At 43.5% G+C, this 20599-nt stretch overlaps 1 protein-coding gene across 1 annotated transcript in view; it reads right to left on the bottom strand.

Annotated features, from left to right (window-relative positions):
- Positions 1 to 12391: 12391 nt before the first annotated feature.
- snap47 (synaptosome associated protein 47) overlaps positions 12392 to 20599 on the bottom strand; it is a 33298-nt gene continuing 25090 nt past the window's right edge. Inside the window, exon 6 of the mRNA XM_081375091.1 lies at positions 12392 to 12938. The gene's annotated coding sequence lies outside the window, so the exon portion shown is untranslated. The remainder of the gene's footprint in view (positions 12939 to 20599) is intronic.

The raw sequence follows: 20599 nt of genomic DNA, 5'->3' as shown, positions 1-20599 counted from the left end.
GCACCCTCTAATTGCAACATACATACAAAAAAATAAAAAAATAACAACAATTTATTAAACATTTATGAACCGCATATTCATGTTTTGTAAATGATTAGTTAATCTTATTCTTATAGAGAAAAGAATCTTACTTTTCTTGTTTTAATCACTTGCTTAATTTTGAGACTTTTTTTTCAGACAACAAGACTTGAAAACAAGACAAAAATACTAATTAGGAATTTGGTCAAATTAATGATATCTAAATAAAACATAATGGCCAATAATTTCTGCACCACACCAAATGAAAAAAAAAAAAAAATCAAAACTTTTATGAACGGTTTTCACGCACACCCTCTAGTTTGCCATTGGAGTAAATATGCTCTACTTTCTAGACCAGGGGTGTCCAATCCTGCTCCTGAGGGCCACTGACTTGCAAAATTTAGCTCCAACCCAAATTAAACACACCTGAACTATAGCTATAGCTAATCAATGTCTCACTAGGCATACTAGAAACTCCCAGGTGTGTTAAGGCAAGTTGGAACTAAACACTGCAGGACAGTGGCCCTCCAGGACCAAGTTTGGACACCCCTTCTCTAGACATTCTTTTAAGTGATCACTTCATCTTGACCACAAAACAATCATGAGGACTTGCCAGAAGTGAAAGGCAGCTAATCAGAATTGAAAAAAGGCCACTATTAGGCTTATATTTAAGTGTCTTAGTTTCCTTTGCAATGTGACAAAATTGACGCATTCGTCACAGCATCCGTCCAGCGCACCAATCAGTGCCGCGGAAAAGACGTGCAGGTCAGTGCTCCCGCCCGCTGAACGAGGGGTGACCGATTCGGGAAAGCGGACGGATGCAAGCAGTACTGTAACGATTAATCTTTGCTAAAGTAGTCGACAGACCCTGAAGGCGATCCAGCAAGAAAGAGACACGTTTCAATAGTCTACAGACCAGTGTTCACAAGAACTTTCTCAGTTGAAACAACAAATGCAGCAGCTACAGATCCAACTGGAGCAGCGACAGCCTGCAGCACAGTCTTCTCCTCCTGCCACCCCTACGCGACCTGTACCTGCGCCACGCAGTTTGCTGAGAACGCAACAGAGTGATAAGAAAATTGTGTCAGCCCCACGATCCAGTTCTATTGAATCAGATCAGCCCAAGCTCAGTTCTGAGGTTCTCCTAGCTCCAATAGCTATCCCCAGAGAAAAGACGTATTCTCCCCACCACACGTCACACTCCGAATATGACAGGTTGGATGCTTCAAGGGAGGAAAGAGCCTACTCCAGAACTGAGACGCATTACAGACCGAGTCGTTATGCATCATACAAGCCAGAGAACGCAGACCTTTTTAAATTCGCCCAACACTCTCACCTGCCATGCGGAGCATCCAGCCCAGTTCCACCAGTGCTAGAGCAGATGTAAAGAGTTCCGTCCCCCACAATTCCAGACTTTGTACATCTGAATCCTAGAGAATTCTCGCGGCTCAAGATAGCCCTGGAAAACATTCTCCCAGCTACAGCTACGGAGAGATTCAAATTCTAAATACTCACTGACCACCTCAAACTTGAAGAGGCACTGGTTATCGCTGATTCATACAGTCATTCACAACAACCCTTCACAAAGACCATGGCAGCACTGGATCAGCAATACGGTCAGCCTCATCAGCTTGCATTGCAATGTATAGCAGAGCTCATGGATGGTCCAAACGTAGCCAGTGGAGACATTAAAGCTTTTCGACTCTTCGCCCTCAGGGTTCGTTCCCTCTTTGGCATGCTAGAGCAACTAGGAAGGAAGGATAACTTTGAGTTGCAGTGTGGCTCTCAAGTCTCCCGGCTCCTAGGGAAACTACAGTGCAATCTGAAGATGCGCTGCAAACAGTGTAATGGACGCCACCTACTGGTCCTTCATGCCATCAATCCCAAGAGTGCAGACATCCCAAAGACTACCCCGAATGAAGGTTCTTCTGCTAATGCCTGCCTCCTCAACACTATGAACAAGGTACTTCTCATTCGTAAGCCCCCTGTCAGCCGAAAGGTTGTTCTGAAGATCGTCAACGTCATTATCCAAAACGGGGCACACATGATGTGAGCCTATGCCATCCTGGACGATGGATCGGAGAGGACCATCCCTCTGCACAATGCTGCCAAACAGCTGGGCTTAAAAGGTCAGCCAGAAGATCTTCCACTTTGCAAGATCAGGCAGGAATTACAAATGCTCTCTGGTGCAGCAGTGTCCTTTCACATCTCCTCCTTGTCTCAGCCCAGCAGACTGTATCACATAAAGGGTGCATTCACAGCCCAGCAGTTAAGTCTTGCTGAACATACACACCCGGTTAAGACCTTGAGGGAGAAATACCACCACCTCAGAGGGCTTCCTTTGAGCCATTTAGGAGGCAGTTAGTCCTGTCCTACTAATTTGATCAGACTACCCCCACCTTATTATGACAGTCTTTTCACCTCAATGGCACCTCCAGAAACTGATCTTCTCAAACAAGTGGAGAGACTTTGTCACATCTCTTCTTGCAGTGTTGCTCAGATTCAGAGAACATTCCATTGCTATCAGCAGCGACATCAGGGGGATGTTCCACCAGATCAGATTGCTTCCAGAAGACATGTCACTCCTGCGATTCCTCTGGAGGGATCTAAAGACACAGGATCCACCCAGTGTTAATGAATGGCAGGTTCTCCCCTTCGGCACGACATGCAGCCCTTGCTGTGCAATCTTTGCATTACAAAAACATGTCCTCGACCATAGCCAACCTGGGGAAGACGTCCGCCATTCTGTCCTGAAGTCTTTCTACGTTGACAATTGTCTGCAAAGCTTCTCCTCAGTGGAAGAAGCAAAGAGTCTTGTTGACAAACTCAGGAGCTTATCAGCAGAGGGGGGTTTTGACCTGAGGCAGTGGTCCAGCAACCAGCTCTCGATAATGAGCCATTTACCTCCTGAGGCCAGATCAGATGGCACTGAACTTTGGATTTCACAAGGGCAGAGCAACACCCAATAATCTACACTGGGGCTTCTCTGGAATCACCAAACGGACACGAGAAATACATGGCGCAGACACACATGGCGTTATGTACCATCAGCTCATAACCTAGCAGACGATATAACACGAGGGAAATTTTATTTTATAATAAATGATATTTCCCTCTGAACTGGAGCAGTTAAAGGCGGGAAAATCACTTTCCAGAAGCAGTCGGTTAAAGACACTTGACCATGAGACTCAGCTGAACAGAGTAGGAGGTCGCCTACGTTGGAGCCCTTATCTATATCCTGATACATTGCACCCCATTGTCCTAGACCCGAAACACCCAGGGCCCTATTTTAACAATCTGAAACGCAAGTGTCAAGCGCAAAGCGCAAGAAACTTTGTGGGTGGGTCTTGGGCGCTGTTGCTATTTTCCCGGCGGGATAAATGACTCTTGCGCCAGGCGCAAATCTAAAAGGGGTTGGTCTGAAGTAGCTTCATTATTCATAGGTGTGGTTTGGGCGTAACGTGAAATAAACCAATCAGAGCGTCATCTCACATTCCATTTAAGAGCAGACGCGCTTTTTCCATAGCGGATTGCTATTGTAACGGCGGATTTGCCAGGCGCGCCAGGAGCGGTTCACAGCCGAGGAGAGCAACGCTCTCATCACGGCCGTAAAAGAGAGAAGTTACATTGAAATGGAGAAACCCACCCAAATTAACTTCGGTTAAACAGACGTATGATAATTTGGGTAAATGTGTAAGCTAGATGTATGCTTTTATAATAAATTGTCTGTCTATCTATCCATCTATCTATCGTAATAATGTATGATTTGCAAAAATGCCATGCCAGGAGCAGTTCACAGCCGAGGAGACCGACGTTCTCATCAGGGCCGTAAAACACAGAGAAGTGACTTTGGGGATGGGAGAAACCCACCCAGATTAGCTTCGGTTAAACAGGCGTATAATAATTTGGGTAAATGTGTAAGCTAGATGTATGCCTATTTTTTCACATCTTCATGGACACAACAATGATTTCCCTCGTGTGTTAATATTTTTCCTTATAATAATGTATGATTTGCAAAAATGAAAACTGCTGCTTCTGTGTAGATGAGAGAATCAAAGTGTATGCGCGTTGCGTTTGCGAAAATAGGATACAATTCATAACAAGAAAAAACATTTAGCCCCATGCGCTTGATCTGCAATTTTCAATGTCTAGCTTCACAATCAATGGAAACATGCAGTTTAATTTGAATAAATAAAGCCTATATTTCTATCTATAATCAATAGAAAATTAAACTGAATATAGGGTAAATAAATGGATAGTCCTGCAGCACGGATTTTTATTGCAGATAATATAACAAATAAATAATTATTGATAGGCCTTACTTGTTAAAAGGCTTTTTTTCCCCCTTTATTTGGCTAGTCTACTATCATCTGTCAATAATAGAAAAAAAAAATAATGAACGAATTAATTAAAACGAATTGAATTAATAAATAAATAATAATATTGACGCACATGCTTTTCTGTCTCATTATTGCAACATCTCTCTCTAATAACTGCATAAAGCCGAGCCGAGGACACACTTTAAGGCCGGTTATGAATGTAATTTGATGACTGATCATGCCCAAATGCATGTTCAGCGCGTTCAGTCTGTGATCAAAGTCGGTGTTTAAAATATACTGCGATGAAAACAGTCAGAGAATGTGTCAGCTAGTCGTGTGTCCCCAGCATTAGTCTGCTATCAGTGGCTCAAACCTCCGTTACTAACTCTAAAATGACGTTTTGGAATTAGCAACGGAGGCATTGGATTAGATGCGTAAGTGTTACGAACCTCAATGTTAGTCTAGGGGTTAAATGAAGTCGTAACAAAATGTAAAATAAAAAAAAAGTCTGACGGTCACATCAATCCCCTGATCCAGAAAAGCACAAACACAAAATTAAGCAAATATCTTAATTTATTAATAACAAAGGAAGCAAATCTTCAGGAGAGGGCCAGGCCAACATAACAAACAAAAAAACCTCTAACTAAACACGAAAAACTCTAACCTTAACAACAAAAAAAAGAAAAGAAATGACAGAGTCTTACCTATCTCCCTGTCTACCATAAACATAACCAGAACTTTAGATTCAAAGAAAATGGCACCCTCTCCCTACCGCTTCCAAAGAAAGACAAACAAAAGTATTTACATAAATTAGAAAATAACACAAAAGAATCATAAACACACCCACCATAGCGTTAACACACTCTCTCATAGCTTGTAATTGACAAGTTCATTCACAAAGTTAAGAGGTAATAAAGACCACACTTGGTCACACTAAAATGCACAAAAGAACACCAGTCTGGATCAGGACAAAGAGTGAGCGCGTAGCCGTCAGCACCCCAGCGTTGTCTCTTTGCCGTCTTATACACCTTGGATCTCTGTAGCATTCACTCAGTACTGATGAATGATGGCCATCAGCTGGAATCCAATTAGCAATCTATGACAGAGAGAGTCAGAAAGAGCAAAAGATGGAAACATGCAATACATAACTTGCCCAGTAGGTGACACTCTCCCAAGAGCGCATAATTCACAAATACAGCCACAGGGCGTAACACCCCCACCACTAGGAATGCAAAAAAAAAAAATAATAAAAAAAAAAAAATAATAATAAAAATGTCAACCCAAACATCTCCCAAATGATGGATACATTAATCTGGTTCCACTTAACTTCTTGAAAGGGCATCTGCCATAACATTCTCCACCCCCTTCTTGTGACGAATATCTAAGCTGTACTCTTGTAGAGTAAGGGACCACCGTAACAACCGTTGATTAGCACCTGACATGCGAGAGAGGAACACTAGGGGGTTATGGTCAGTATATACCACAATAGGACTAATACTACTACCCAGGTACACATCAAAATGCTTGAGAGCTAATAACAGGGCAAGGGCCTCTTTTTCAATTACACTATAATTCCGTTGAGCTCCAATGAACTTTCTAGAAAAATAGGAGACAGGATGTTCAACACAAGCTTGATCCTCCTGTAACAATACAGCTCCAGCACCATTATCACTCGCATCCACCTGCAATTTGAAAATTCTTGAAAAATCAGGTGCAGAGAGAACAGGAGCCTGACAAAGGAGATCCTTTGCTGCTTCAAAGGCAAGTTGACATTTAGTAGACCACACAAACTCTCGCTTTGTACTGAGGAGGTCTGTGAGTGGACAAACCAAGGTGGAAAAATTTGAACAAAAAGCTCGATAGTAACCACTCATCCCCAGAAAACGTCTGAGTTCACGTTTATTAGATGGAACAGGAAACTGGAGAATGGCTGCTATTTTAGCATCAATTGGTTTTACCAATCCCTGACCAACTTGCTTACCCAAATAGGTAATGGTACCTTTAGCAAACTCACACTTTGCAAGATTTAGTGTCAATGAAGCAGCCCCTAAGCGACTACAAACTTCTCTGAGAGTTTCCAAGTGTTGCACCCAATCATCTGAATAAATCACAATGTCATCTAGGTACACTTCACAATTTGAGACTCCCGAAAGAACTTGATGCATCATTCTCTGAAATGTAGCAGGTGCATTTCTCATCCCAAAAGCTAAAATGGTGTATTGTAGAAAGCTATCAGGAGTTACAAATGCAGATATCTCAGAGGCTCGTTTAGTGAGGGGCACCTGCCAATATCCCTCAATAAGTCCAACTTAGTAACATATTTAGCTGAACCGACTTTATCCACACAGTCCTCAATTCTAGGAAGAGGAAAGGAGTCAGGCTTTGTTACATTGTTGACTTTACGGTAGTCCGTACAAAATCGAAAGGTTGAATCTGGTTTAGGTACCAGCAAGCAGGGAGAGCTCCATGGGCTCTGACTAGGCACAGCCATACCATGCTTTAACATGTAGTCAACTTCTGCCTTTATAACTTCCCGCTTTCGTGGATTTAATCTGTAAGGGTGTTGTTTTATTGGTTTGGCATTCCCCACATCAATGTCATGAGCACAGACAGATGTTCTACCGGGGACATCACTAAACAAGATAAAAAAAGTACTCAACAACTCCAACAAGTCATGAGACTGTTCTGCAGTTAGATGTGAAAGGAAACAAGAGGGATCTTGTAATATAACAGAATTCTGAAGGCGGGTGGGAGAAATAGGGAAGCCTCCGCCTTGCATCTCATCCTCCTCCGTAGAGGTGGTAGCTATTACACTCACAGTAGCAGCAGCACAAGGTAAGAGAGGGTCAACCTGCTTGCTATCGTTATCAGTCGATGTTCTACTCACGTAAGCTTTAAGGCGATTCACATGACATACCCGATTTTTGCACTTTCGGTCCAGTGTAGCAACAACATAGTTTGTTTCATTCAACTTCCTCTCAATCAAATACGGACCAGCAAATTTGGCATGCAGAATCGACCCAGGCATTGGCAGCAAAACTAAAACCTGATCACCAGGCGAAAAGTCTCGTTTCACACTTTTTATGTCAAACCGTTCTTTCATTTTTAACTGAGTTTCAGACAGATGTAACTTAGCCAGGTCTCGTGCTTTACCTAGCTTTTCACGGATGGAGGTAACATACTCATCAACAGGCACAGGTCTAGATGGCTGACTTAACAACTGGTCACTTAGTAATTTTAACGGACCCCGCATGGTGTGCCCAAACACGAGTTCAGCAGGGCTGAAACCAAGAGACTCCTGTACAGTCTCTCTGGTTGCAAACACCAAGTAAGGAAGACCCTCAGCCCAGTCTCTACCAGTGTCGATACAGTAACAACGCAACATCGCTTTGAGAGTTTGGTGAAACCTTTCCAAGGCCCCCTGTGATTCGGGATGATAGGCACTAGACGTTTGGTGACCAATACCCAGCATCCCTAGAGCCTGCCTGAAAACCTTGGAGGTAAAATTCGAGCCCTGATCACTCTGTATGATCCTTGGTAGTCCAAACGTAGTACAGAACTTAAGAAGCTCTTTTACCACCACCTTAGCCCTCAATGTACGTAATGGAACTGCTTCAACAAAACGGGTTGTCGCACACATTATTGTGAAGATATACTGATGTCCTGCTTTCCCTTTTGGCAGTGGTCCGACACAGTCAATAATTAGTCGGTCAAATGGATCATCTACAACAGGAATCGGACAAAGGGGTGCGGGAGGAATTTTCTGATTTGGCTTGCTTGCCATCTGACAGACATGGCATGATTTACAGTATCTAGAAACAGAGTTCTTAAGTCCAGGCCAGAAAAAGTATCTAGAAATGCGGTAATAGGTTTTAGTTATACCAACATGTCCAGAAAAAAAATTCTCATGGGCGAGTTTCAAAACCTGTTGCCGATAAGTAGATGGCAAAACTATTTGCTGCACCTCCTGCCAGCCAAGCTCTTCTTTCTGTGGTTTCCATCTGCGCATCAGCAAGCCCTCCTCCCAAAAGTAAACCACCCCTGAATTAGAATCATAGACACTATTCTCAACAGCCTATGCACTTAACCAAAGAAGGGTCTGCTCTCTGTGCAACAGCTAAAGAGTCTCTCCCCACCTTCAAAGAAGTCTCCATATCACCCTACTCCCTCCCAGAAGGTACATCAACATCAGAATCTGGTGATATAAACAGAGCACATTCCACAGTCTTGGGCACATCATTAGCTATAAAAGAGGTTGACAGATCTACTATTTCTTTAAACTTCTGTGTTTGAGCACGAGTAACCACACAAGAGGGGAACACAGACGGAAACTTCTCAGCCAAATCATCGTTTTGGGAAGCATTAGGCATGCAGGTCACAATAGGTGTAGGGAAAACTATGCCCCCTGCAAGATCATTCCCAAGAATCAAGTCAACACCCTCTACAGGTAACTGTTCACGCACAGCCAAGTTGACTACCCCACTAACAATATCAGAATTCAAGTATGCAATATGAAGTGGCACATTCACACAACGCATCTCAATTCCACGTACCAATACTTCCTGACCAGTAAAAGTAGTATCGGAAAACGGCAAGACTCCCGCAGATATAAATGATTGAGCTGCCCCTGTATCACGCAGAATTGTTACAGGCTTAAACTCTGAATCAAACGATAACGAGACTGTACCCTTAAACAAAAAAGGCTGATACATCTCTTCATCTGTGTTAGAGTGTAAGGAATCAACAAGTGCAACATTTTTAGTCTTTGAAGCACCACTCTTCTGCTTCCATGCTCTACAATCTGCAATCAGATGATTTGAATCGAGGCAGAAGAAACAAACTCGCTTATCAGCACCCCCATTTGATTTACGAGTCATTTAATTTTTAAACGGACGTGTAACACGCTGCACTGAATTTTCCGCCTGCATTTTGACAGTCGCACCCAAAGAAAAGACATTCTTGTGGGTCAGCACAAATTCGTCTGCCAAAACTGCAGCATCAGCAAGAGAAGTGACCTTCTGTTCGTTTAAATACACAACAATATTAGCCGGAACGCAATTTTTAAACTCTTCTAACAAGATTAACTCCTGTATTTCCTCCAGGGATGTAACCTTGCTAGAAAGCAGTGGCGGATTTAGCAAATTGGGGGCCCAAGGCGAAGGTATGTATGGGCCCCCCATCCGATCTTTAAAGGTGCAATGTGTCATATTTCTGAGGATCTATTGACAGAAATGCAATATAAGATCCATAACTATGTTTTCAGTGGTGTATAAAGACCTTACTTAATGAACCGTTATGTTCTTATTACCTTAGAATGAGTCATTTATATCTACATAACCGCGGGAACCCCCTTCTATGAAGATCGACTTATTGTGACGTCTAAAAATCACACACTGCACCTTTAAAAGAGAGCGAAATCTCTTTTTTACAGACTGAATGGCGAATAGGCAGGTAAATAGGAGAAATAAAACTTCCCCTTTAAACCTTGCATACACGTATTCACTCCTAAACAGAAACGTTACAATGTTTACATGGTACAATTTCTGGTAAGCTCTGTTTTTTTTTTTTTTTTTTTTTTTTTTTTTGCTTGACAAATTTCACCATTTCGATTCAATTCTTGCGATTTGATTCAATATTGACTCATTTGGATACATATTAGGTACACAAGATAGGCGTTAATTTTTCTCAAGAAAAAAAAAACTCACATAATGCTGTGAACATACAGAGAGCCATATCAGCTGGTATTATTTAAGGTTAAAAATAACTAAAATTAAACAATGCTTTTTTATTATAATTAAATTATAAGTAAACAATATATTAAATAAATAATATAGTAGGCCTACACATAGGCCCTATTTAGCTAAATACTCTATATCTTATTTTTCTAGTCAACTAACATGCTATAGCCTATATTATGTTAACTAAATGGCTTTCCTGAGGAACGTTAGGCTAAATGTTATGTGACGATTGTTCTCCAGCTGTTTTACCTCTTTCCGCGGTTGAAAAACACTGATTGGTCGATATTATGAATAAGGAATACATTTTGGTAAGTTATTACCGAAGATGATCAGTTCACGTGCCTCTAGGGATCGGTCACGTGACGTCACATTACAAGCTCCAAACGGTATTTATTATTTCGTAATAGAATTGACAGAATCTGAGACCTGAGTAATTTAAACTGCTCTGTTTTGTCTGTCGGTCTCCATGTCCTCTTTGCTTCACGATCTTTCTGTGCGTTGGACGTTTGTTGTTCCTAGCCATAAAAAAGTTTGTCATCTTTGGCAGCTTTCCCAAATAGCCTACTTACAGTATCTGAGTCTTTTTTTCTTTTATTTGAGACGCTTGGGTAACTTCGAAACTTTTCATTTTCACGTTTAGACTCATCTTGCTCTGTTTGTGTATTTCCTGTATCGTTGTTGTCATTGTCAGCGGGCATCACAAAAAAGTTTGTTACCTTGTTCTGCAATTTTTCCTCCTTTTTTCAGCACCGCTTGTGTAGCTTCGCTTCATTTTTACTCTACTACTCTGTACACTCTGTCAATCACTTCTTTTTCTCTGTCAGTTTTTGTCGCAATACAGCCTTGTCACTTTCGCAGATGCGTGAGATAATGGAATAGTCCAATGTAGTGAGGTGGGGGGCCCCCTCCTTTCTGCGACTAATGATTTGATGCCATTTTTCGCAAATGGAGATTTAGAAATATATAATTTGCGAAAATTAAAAAAAAAAAAAAAAAAAAACTTAAGCATAAATTAATGGGGCATTTTGGGGGCCCCTAGGTAGCTTGGGGCCCAAGGCAATTGCCGACCTTTGCCTAATGGTAAAGTCCGCCCCTGCTAGAAAGACACCACTTTTCGAAAAGCACTCTTTTCTCTCACAAATTCAACAAAAGTTTGTTTGACTGTTTTCATATGCCCACGAAACTTCTGTCGATAAGCCTCGGGGACCAACTCATATGCCCGCAAAACAGCTGACTTTACCGTTTCATAGTCAAGGGAACCTTCAATAGGTAAAGCTGAACAAACCTCTTGAGCTTTCCCTGTTAGACTGCATTGCAACAGCAAAGCCCACATCTCTTTTGGCCATTTTAGTTTACTGGCAATTCTCTCAAACGCAACAAAGTAAGAATCGACTTCAGCCTCCCTAAATGGAGGTACCAGTCTAATATACCTACTAACGTCAAACGAATCGCTCGCAATAGATCTAGAAAAATCTTCAGTTTCAGTGCTATTTACGGGTGAGGATATTGAACTACCCTGAATACGTGGATCTGGAATTGGCCTTCGGGCCAACCGCTCAGATTCCAAATCCAATTTACGGATCTCAATATCTCTATCTGCCTGCTTTTCTAATATGCGAAACCTAATCATCTCTGCCTCGCATTCTTGCTTCTTAATTAAAAGATCCATCTCTTTCAATTTTAAAGCAATCATTGGATCCTGAGGCACAGAATCAAAATTTGGACTTGCCTCTTCTTCAGCATCCACTGCCGGCTCATCATCATCACCAGATTGTCTAGGTAAAATACCTGCAGTTATCAATTTCTCATAAAGATCTTCTTTAAGCACTTGTTTAGTGGCCTCCCTCTCAATCCGAATATCGAAGAACTCCGCAATTAAAACCAAATCTTTTTTTCTACATCTATTAAAGACTTCGATCGTGGGCCTGAGAGTAAACGCTGTCAAATCAAATTCCATTATTTTTACGTTTTCCTTCTTTACTCCTTCCCCACCCACTGATGAAAACAGTCAAAACAATAGAAGAGAGAGAGAGAGAAAAAAAAGAGAGTACTCACCATACACAAACCGCGACCCATTGAATCACGATCGTACAAACAGACTTCAGTCTTGGACAAACGAAGCAAAAGTTCCAATTTGCGATCCGAAAAACAAACGAACTCACTTCGCAAAAAAAAAAACGACGAGCCCCCACTTGTTACGAACCTCAATGTTAGTCTAGGGGTTAAATGAAGTCGTAACAAAATGTAAAATAAAAAAAAAAAAAAGTCTGACGGTCACATCAATCCCCTGATCCAGAAAAGCACAAACACAAAATTAAGCAAATATCTTAATTTATTAATAACAAAGGAAGCAAATCTTCAGGAGAGGGCCAGGCCAACATAACAAACAAAAAAACCTCTAACTAAACACGAAAAACTCTAACTAACCTTAACAACAAAAAAAAAAAAGAAAAGAAATGACAGAGTCTTACCTATCTCCCTGTCTACCATAAACATAACCAGAACTTTAGATTCAAAGAAAATGGCACCCTCTCCCTACCGCTTCCAAAGAAAGACAAACAAAAGCATTTACATAAATTAGAAAATAACACAAAAGAATCATAAACACACCCACCATAGCGTTCACACACTCTCTCATAGCTTGTAATTGACAAGTTCATTCACAAAGTTAAGAGGTAATAAAGACCACACTTGGTCACACTAAAATGCACAAAAGAACACCAGTCTGGATCAGGACAAAGAGTGAGCGCGTAGCCGTCAGCACCCCAGCGTTGTCTCTTTGCCGTCTTATACACCTTGGATCTCTGTAGCATTCACTCAGTACTGATGAATGATGGCCATCAGCTGGAATCCAATTAGCAATCTATGACAGAGAGAGTCAGAAAGAGCAAAAGATGGAAACATGCAATACATAACTTGCCCAGTAGGTGACACTCTCCCAAGAGCGCATAATTCACAAATACAGCCACAGGGCGTAACAGTAAGAAATTAGTCCTACATACAAGAGCGTTTTAATGACAAAAACTTTACAAACGTCTTGAAATACATAATCTGAACAATGTTTCGAGGTGTGGTAACTGTAGTATAAGCGGAATAATTGACTTCAGGCCGTTGAATTATTAGAAAAATAATGCACACCCGAGGTGTAACGGCCACTCCGCTTTGCGCCGTAACCGCATTACCACCTCGGGTGTGCATTATTTTTCTAATAATTCAACGGCCTGTCGTCAATTATTCCTTAGAGATATATATATATATATATATAAAAATACTTTACAATAAGGTTTCATTAGTTAACAAACTTTAGTTAACATGAACTAAGAATTAACAATAATTCTTTAAAAATGCTTAAAAATTGGCTCGCAAAAATGATGCACTATATTTTTAAGTAATTCCAGCTTCTTTTTTTTTTTTGTGTAGTTGGCAGTGATATCCAAGATTAGTTCTTGATACACTTGATTATTACAAGCATATTTACTCAACAGAATCAAAGTCCATGCCCTCATCAACCTTTTCCCATGTGAGAGGATGAAGCTGATTTATTTACCATTAAGTGGCACCCCTCCTCCCAGAGTAGCCTACCCCAAGTCCACCATGTAAACAGACCAGTAAGTGAAGGCCAGTAAAAATCACTACTGTCTCCACACCATCCACTGCAAGACAGAGCCGGATCTCAAGTACAGTGACTGTGGTTGGACCAGACCGCTGCCACTTCCTCACATTGCATGGCTGCTTCTAACCACACCAGTATGTGTTCATACTCTCCATGTCTTCAGGCTACCCAGTCCAAGTAGCTGAAATGTACGTCTTGTGAGTTTATGCAGAAAATGCCAAAAGAGTTTGCTGTTTATCACGCAATGGAAAGGAGTGAAACAAGTGTCCTTGGTAAACAGAAGCAAAACACTTAGAATGAGTCAATGTGCCCCAGATTTTCTGCTGCAGAAAGTAAAAAAAGCACAAAAACATTGTACTTAGTTTAAGCCCAAAGTCTACTTCACTTTAGTGTTAATTAAATTTAGTCTTAGTCCTGTGCCAGATGTACTTTTTAATTTTAATTTTTAGTCAACCTTGTTCCGTTTTTGTTTAGTCAAATTTTAATCGATTGAGGTCTGGTTTCACAGACAGGGCTTAGATTAAGCCAGTAATAGGACTTGGTTCAATTAGGACATTTAAATAGCTTTTATAAACCTGCCTTAGAAAAAAAAAAACATTACTGGTGTAAATCTTTAGACAAAACAATGTCACTTACTTTCAGTTAAAACAGCTCAAACATGCATTTTAATCTGGGACTAGGCTTAAGCCTGCTCTGTGAACCTTGGGTAAATGTCTGGGCATTTTAGTCTATATTTTCATCATGCTGCATAATGGTTAAACTGATTATCTAAATTATTTTGCTCAAAATTATCATCACAATGATTGTTGTCATTTCAGAAAGGTATATTTACATTTTATCAGAATTATCGCACTTTCACCTATAATAAAAGCACAAAAAAAGTCAACTCATACGCATGCTTTATTTTCCCTCATCTAGTATTCTGATTTATTTTAGGCTATTTATCATATAAATTAACATTGTGAAAACTGGTTAACTGGTTAAAAAATTAAACGATGAAATTCCTAATAGTAATTCCAAAAATAATTCCAATAATTCCAAATGTTAGGTTGCATAAGTGCATTTCTGTCAGGATCACTACTGACAATTAGCATATTCCATTTTAAATGGTGGCATGGTTCTGTTCTGGGCAAGAACTCACTGCCCATCCATGCAGCCTAGCATGGATAAGAGCAGAGAGAGCAGTGAAAACCCCCAGGGTAAATGGAACAGAACTTTTAAAAGAATACTTCACTTTTTACACTAACGCTTGTGCCCGCGAACAGTGCATGTGATGTGAATTTCGCTATCAGCACATTTCACGAATACTGTACACACACAGCCCGATTTTTCCATGCATACTCTGTACACAAATTATTTTACACTAATTAGTTGGTCCACAAGGTGGCAACATTGCCACAGGATTCCTGATTCAGGTAGTCAAAGAAAAAACAAATAAACAAAAGAGACCAAAATGCCAGCAAACAACAACAGTGGATGGCTATGTGGATGAGAGATTGTACGTGGAGATTAGAAAGTACCTGATTAAAAGATGTGTATGTGGGTTATAACTCGTGGAGAGATTGCCGAACCACTGCTAGTGCAGGTTGTCATAATGGACATGCATCGACCGTCTGTCTACACATCCTTTGAAAGGCTATGCATACTTTGGGCTTTAGTTTAACCAATCCTACAATGCATGGCTAAGTGGAATAAAATTTTACAAATTAATCTAAAAAATTAAATAAAAAATGTATTCCACTAGAGTTTCTCACTAAAGGTGACATATTATGCCCCTTTCACAAGATGTAATATAAATCTATGGTGTCCCCAGAATGTGTCTGTGAAATTTCAGCTCAAAATAGCTGAACGGGGTTTGTTTGTTCAGAACAGGGCCGATCCTTTACAAGAGCTTCGGATACTCTGGTGAATAATCTCTCTCATCCAAAATCTCAGAAATAACCAGTAGCGGAGTGCAGCCTTACGGAGAGACTCGGGAAGAGGTTGCAACTTTTAGACTGCACCTGGACGTATCTGAATGGTTAGTGGATCTATGTAGTTGTTGTGGAGTTATACTGATTCATCTCATCACCTTGCATGTAGGTCATGTTTAACTTTTACACAAGTTGACACAGTTCCCTGAGGTCTTTATAAGACAGCTGTGACATTTTTCAGTCAAATAGTGTTCTGTGCTCGTCTGTGCAGCAACGACAGAACAGTTTGCATGCTTTGCTCGAACTTTTGCCATTGCATTAGAACTGGTGGTTACACTGTTGTCGCTTCCGAAAACCAAATGGCGTCGCCGTGGGTGGAAAAACGTGCAGTTTAACCGGCGGTAATATTATAACAAGGGCCTCTACCTACGTCAGAAGGGTAGCGAAATATGATCGGCTTATTTTTTGACATGCTTGCAGAGAAAGGCTTACCAAAACAAAGTTACTGAGTTGTCACTTTTTACATTTTCTGGGTTGGTAGATGGACCGGGGACCCGATTATAGCACTTAAACACTGAAAAAGTCAGATTTTCTCTTTAACTCTTATGACATTTTTATACGTCTTCCACCAGAAGTCAAGATTCCAAGGGGTCCTCTAACCTTGCCAAAAGAAAACGGTCTGTGCCTTTAGTAAACGGTGGTCTCTCTTTCGTCATAATCACACAAGGGCAGATGCTTGACTTCTTTTGCCAACAGGATGCAACTAGGGCTGGTCCGAATACCATTTTTTGAGCTTTGAAGCTTTGGTAGTAATGAACATCGAATATTCGAAGCTTCGGAGAGAGGGTGCTGAACATATTCTTCTCTCTAATAAAGGCAGGAATCTCTATGTGTCTGTATGTCCGTTTGCATTTTTATTATTTCGAGAACCGTTCATCCAATTGACTTCACAAGGGAGTGCAGTGTCAAATTCAGAATTAATAAACTTTTAGTAAACTACAGAACAGCGCGAGCGGGAAGTGGCGCGCCTCACACGGGCAGGGCTTATATGCTCCGAGAACGGACACTGCACTAGTGATATAAAACGCACACACACAGGTCTGTTAACTTAAGCAATACTTTTAAGGTAGTCTAATATTTTTCTGACTAACAAATTACTGACACAGTTAAGGGTAGATTTAAATAAAGAAAAACGAAATTTAAATAAAGAAAAAACAAAATTTAAATAAAAAAAAACTAAAGAAAAACGAAATTAAAGGGCACCTATTATGCAAAATTCACTTTTACATGGTGTTTGAACATAAATGTGTGTTGGCAGTGTGTGAGCAAAACCACCCTAGAATGATAAAAATCCACCCAGTAGTTTTTTTACTATCTCAATAAATCATAAGCACTGTCTCAGAACGCCCTGTTCTAGATTTCCCTCACTGTGACGTAGAAATGAGCTAAGCTGGTTTTGGCATAGACCCCGCCCTCGGTGATCTGCATCCTCCATTGTTTCAACGACAGCCGGTAATGTCTCCTAAGAAGTGTAGGTGTTCTGTTGTGGGATGTAAGAATGGACATACTAGTCTTCACTGACATCAGAGCCACTGAAAACGCAGCGGATGGATTTTATTTATGAAGAAAAGGCACCACTTAAACTTCCTAAATACGAGATTAATTTTCTGACTGACTGTTTAGTGAACGAGGAAGTTAATCCTCAAGTGTGGATCGTTGCCTACAGTTCGCGATCCAACGTCACCTCCAGAAGAAGTAAGTGTATTTTATGATTTATGAGCAAATAGTCATTTCAATCGATGTCAGCCAGTTCAACAACAAATGCGTCTAAAGCTATTTATTGTCGTCGTCATAGGATGTCTCAACAAACAACGTCAGACAGTTCTCTTACGAGAGTTCTCTCGTACTGCGTTCGTAGAACGCTGCGGGAAAAGTCTCTTTTCACGAAATACTGAAGCAAAATTATCCTTAATTTTCATATTTGTAAAACGCATTGCAGCAGTGCACAGCCATGGCGAGACGGCTCGCTCACTCATTGGCTGTTCTGCGGCAACTGCATGAGCCTATCGAGCGAGGGCTGATGCAATATCAGACCAATGAGAGCGCTTCGCGCGCTCCTCGTCACATCCCGCCGAAACGGGTGTGGCCATCCCCTATAAAAGGAGCTCGAGTAGGCTGATTCAACTGATTTTCATCTCTTCAGCGAAGCTCACGCATCGCTGGATCACGGAGAAGCAAGCGTCGTCGAGGCAAGCTTTTCAGCGGGACGAGCCCTTGAAGCCGCTGGCCTTCGCCGCCTCTACTGCCGTACCTGCTGCGCTTTCCGGCGCTTCATATCCTTTATCTGCTCTGTTCTGTGTGTGTGTGTGCAGTGTTCCCCAAACACTCACCCCTAAAAGAGCCGCGTCTTTATCAAGATGCCATCCTGTGGCTCGTGCCGAGCCCCGCTCACCGAGGGAGACCGCCACGTTATTTGCGTCTCCTGCCTGGGCGAAGATCACGCAGCGCTCGCGCTCGCTGACGGCGGCTGCCCTCACTGCGAGCTTTTGCCGATGGTGACTCTGCGGACTCGCCTGGCACATTTCTCCGAGCCTGCGCCCCCCGCCGCGGTGCCGCGCCGCAAGAAGCGCCGCTCGCAGCGGGCCCCGGAACCCTCCTCTTCCCGACAAAGCTCGCCGGCTCGCCCGCCAGCTTCGCCGGCTTCCCCCGGAGCACTTCCCGATGCTCAGCGCCCGCAGTCTGCCGCCGCTTCATCTGAGGAAGTTGTTTCTGAAGCCGAGTCGGTCGATAAGGATTCCTGCTCTCTGCTAGCTTCAGGCAGTGAGGACTGGGCGAGCTCTGCGGATCTCACGCCTCCTGCCCGAAAGCCCTCGGCTAGAGCTAGCATCGAGAGGGAGCTCATGCGAGTACTCGCGTTGGCCGCGGCGAGCCTCGGCCTCGAGTGGTCTGCACCGGAACTCCCCTCGCGCACCCGGCTTGATGGTAGCTTCCTCCCTGGTGAGCGTTCTTCTCCTGTGTCTAAGCCCGCTCCGTTTCTTCCTGAGCTTCATGAAGAAGTGGCGAAGGCCTGGAACGCTCCCTTTTCTGCACGAACACGTTCGTCTGTATCCCCAGCATTTTCCTCCCTGGATAATGCTCAGGATCGAGGCTACCTCACTCTGCCGCCGGTGGAACAGGCGATAGCAGCCCACCTTTGCCCGCCCTCTGCTGGACGGCGGACTAAGCCAGTGCTGCCGTCGAAAGCCTGCCGCATGACGTCGTCGCTGCTCGCGCGGATCTTCTCCGCCGCTGGGCAGGCGGCATCGGCCCTGCACACCATGGCCACGCTTCAGGTGTTCCAAGGCGATCTCCTCCGCAAACTGGACGAGATAGGACCTGAAGCTATCTGCATCACGGACCTGAGAAGCGCGTCGGATCTCTCCCTCCGCGCTACCAAGGCTGCAGCACAAGCCATGGGACGCTGTATGGCTTCCGCTACCGTAGCCGAGAGGCATTTGTGGCTGACGCTCACGGAGATGGCTGATGCAGAGCGCAACGCGTTCCTCGACGCCCCGCTATCCTCCGCTGGCCTCTTTGGATCTTCTCTCTCCGAGTTCGTGGAGAGATTTTCCGAAGCCCAGAAAGCGTCACAGGCATTCAAGCACTTCCTGCCGAAGCGCTCCAGTTCCGCAGCGGGCCGTGAGAAACAGGCCCCTCGGAGCTCACAGCCTCAGCCTCCGGCCGCCCCCTCTCAGCGACAGCAGCGCAGCTCACGCCCTCGCTCTCGCTCTACCAGCCGCCGCCCCACTCACCGCGGGCCGCGACCAAGGGTTGTGTTGAAGCCGGAAGCCCCAAAGAAGTCCTAGCACGCCTAGGAAAGCGCAGGTGTGTAAGCCCCGTTGCGACCGGGCCCTCACCAAAGCGCACCGCTGTCTCAGTCCCAGGAATTGCGACTGCTTCAGCGTTCTCAGCAGAGCACAAGCCCGCACAGCTGCCCGCTTGCCTGCACACAAAAGCCGTTTTTACGGCTACCCAGATAAATCCCGAAAAGAGTGTATTTTCTGGTGTCCCGGCCAAGGCCGATGGTGCTATAAATGTAGTGTTGATGCCCACTTCCCTGTGCCCATCCCTACACACAAGCACAGCCCTGCACACAGGGCCCGTACTCATAAGATCGACGCAGTTCGATCGCGCCACAAACATAGTCAAAGTGCCCACTTCCCAGTGCCCACAAGCGCTATGTCTGGCAAGCCACAGGCTCCCTGTAAAAACGGGACCTGTGAGCACCCGCTCTGTTCAAGCAGACAGCGCGGCCAAAGCAGTAAACGTGCCCGGTCCCCGCCCACGTTCACTTGTAGGCTGCATGAGTCCCATGAGACCTTCTCAGACCTCCCTCGTTCAGATAAACACTGTAGCGGGGTCGAGGATGAGCGTGTTGCCCGCTGTATTATGCGCGCTCCCCGCCTCAAATGTCACAGGCGTAACGCCTATGCTAGCGCGCCCCGAAGCGCCGCCGTCGCACAGCGAACAGAGCGCGCTTCGCATCCAACCCCTAGCCGGCCATGCAGACGCATGGGCCGCGCTTCCAGGGGTTTCGGACTGGGTGCTAGACATTATAAAGAGAGGCTTCTCGCTACAGTTTTGTCGGCGCCCTCCACGCTTCACAGCGCGCGTCGAAACTACGGTGAATTCAGAAGTAGCACACCTGCTTCGCGCCGAAATATCAAAACTGTTGAGCAAAGGGGCGATACAACATGTATCCCAAGCTCAAAGCGAAGGGGGGCTATACAGCAGATACTTCCTAGTCCCCAAAAAGGACGGTGGTATCAGACCCATACTAGATCTAAGACGACTAAACAGAGCTTTAGTGAAACGCAGTTTCAAAATGCTCACAACCAGCAAAATCCTCGCGCACATTCGCCGAGAAGACTGGTTTATGTCGATAGATCTAAAGGACGCGTATTTCCAAATACAGATAGCGTCACGCCACAGGCGATTCTTGAGATTCGCCTTCGAGGG

This window comes from Scardinius erythrophthalmus (genome assembly GCF_964197995.2).
Source record: "Scardinius erythrophthalmus genome assembly, chromosome: 9".
Classification (NCBI taxonomy): domain Eukaryota; kingdom Metazoa; phylum Chordata; class Actinopteri; order Cypriniformes; family Leuciscidae; genus Scardinius; species Scardinius erythrophthalmus.
Note: the sequence above shows the minus strand (reverse complement) of the source record. Positions and strands in the feature narration are given on the sequence as shown.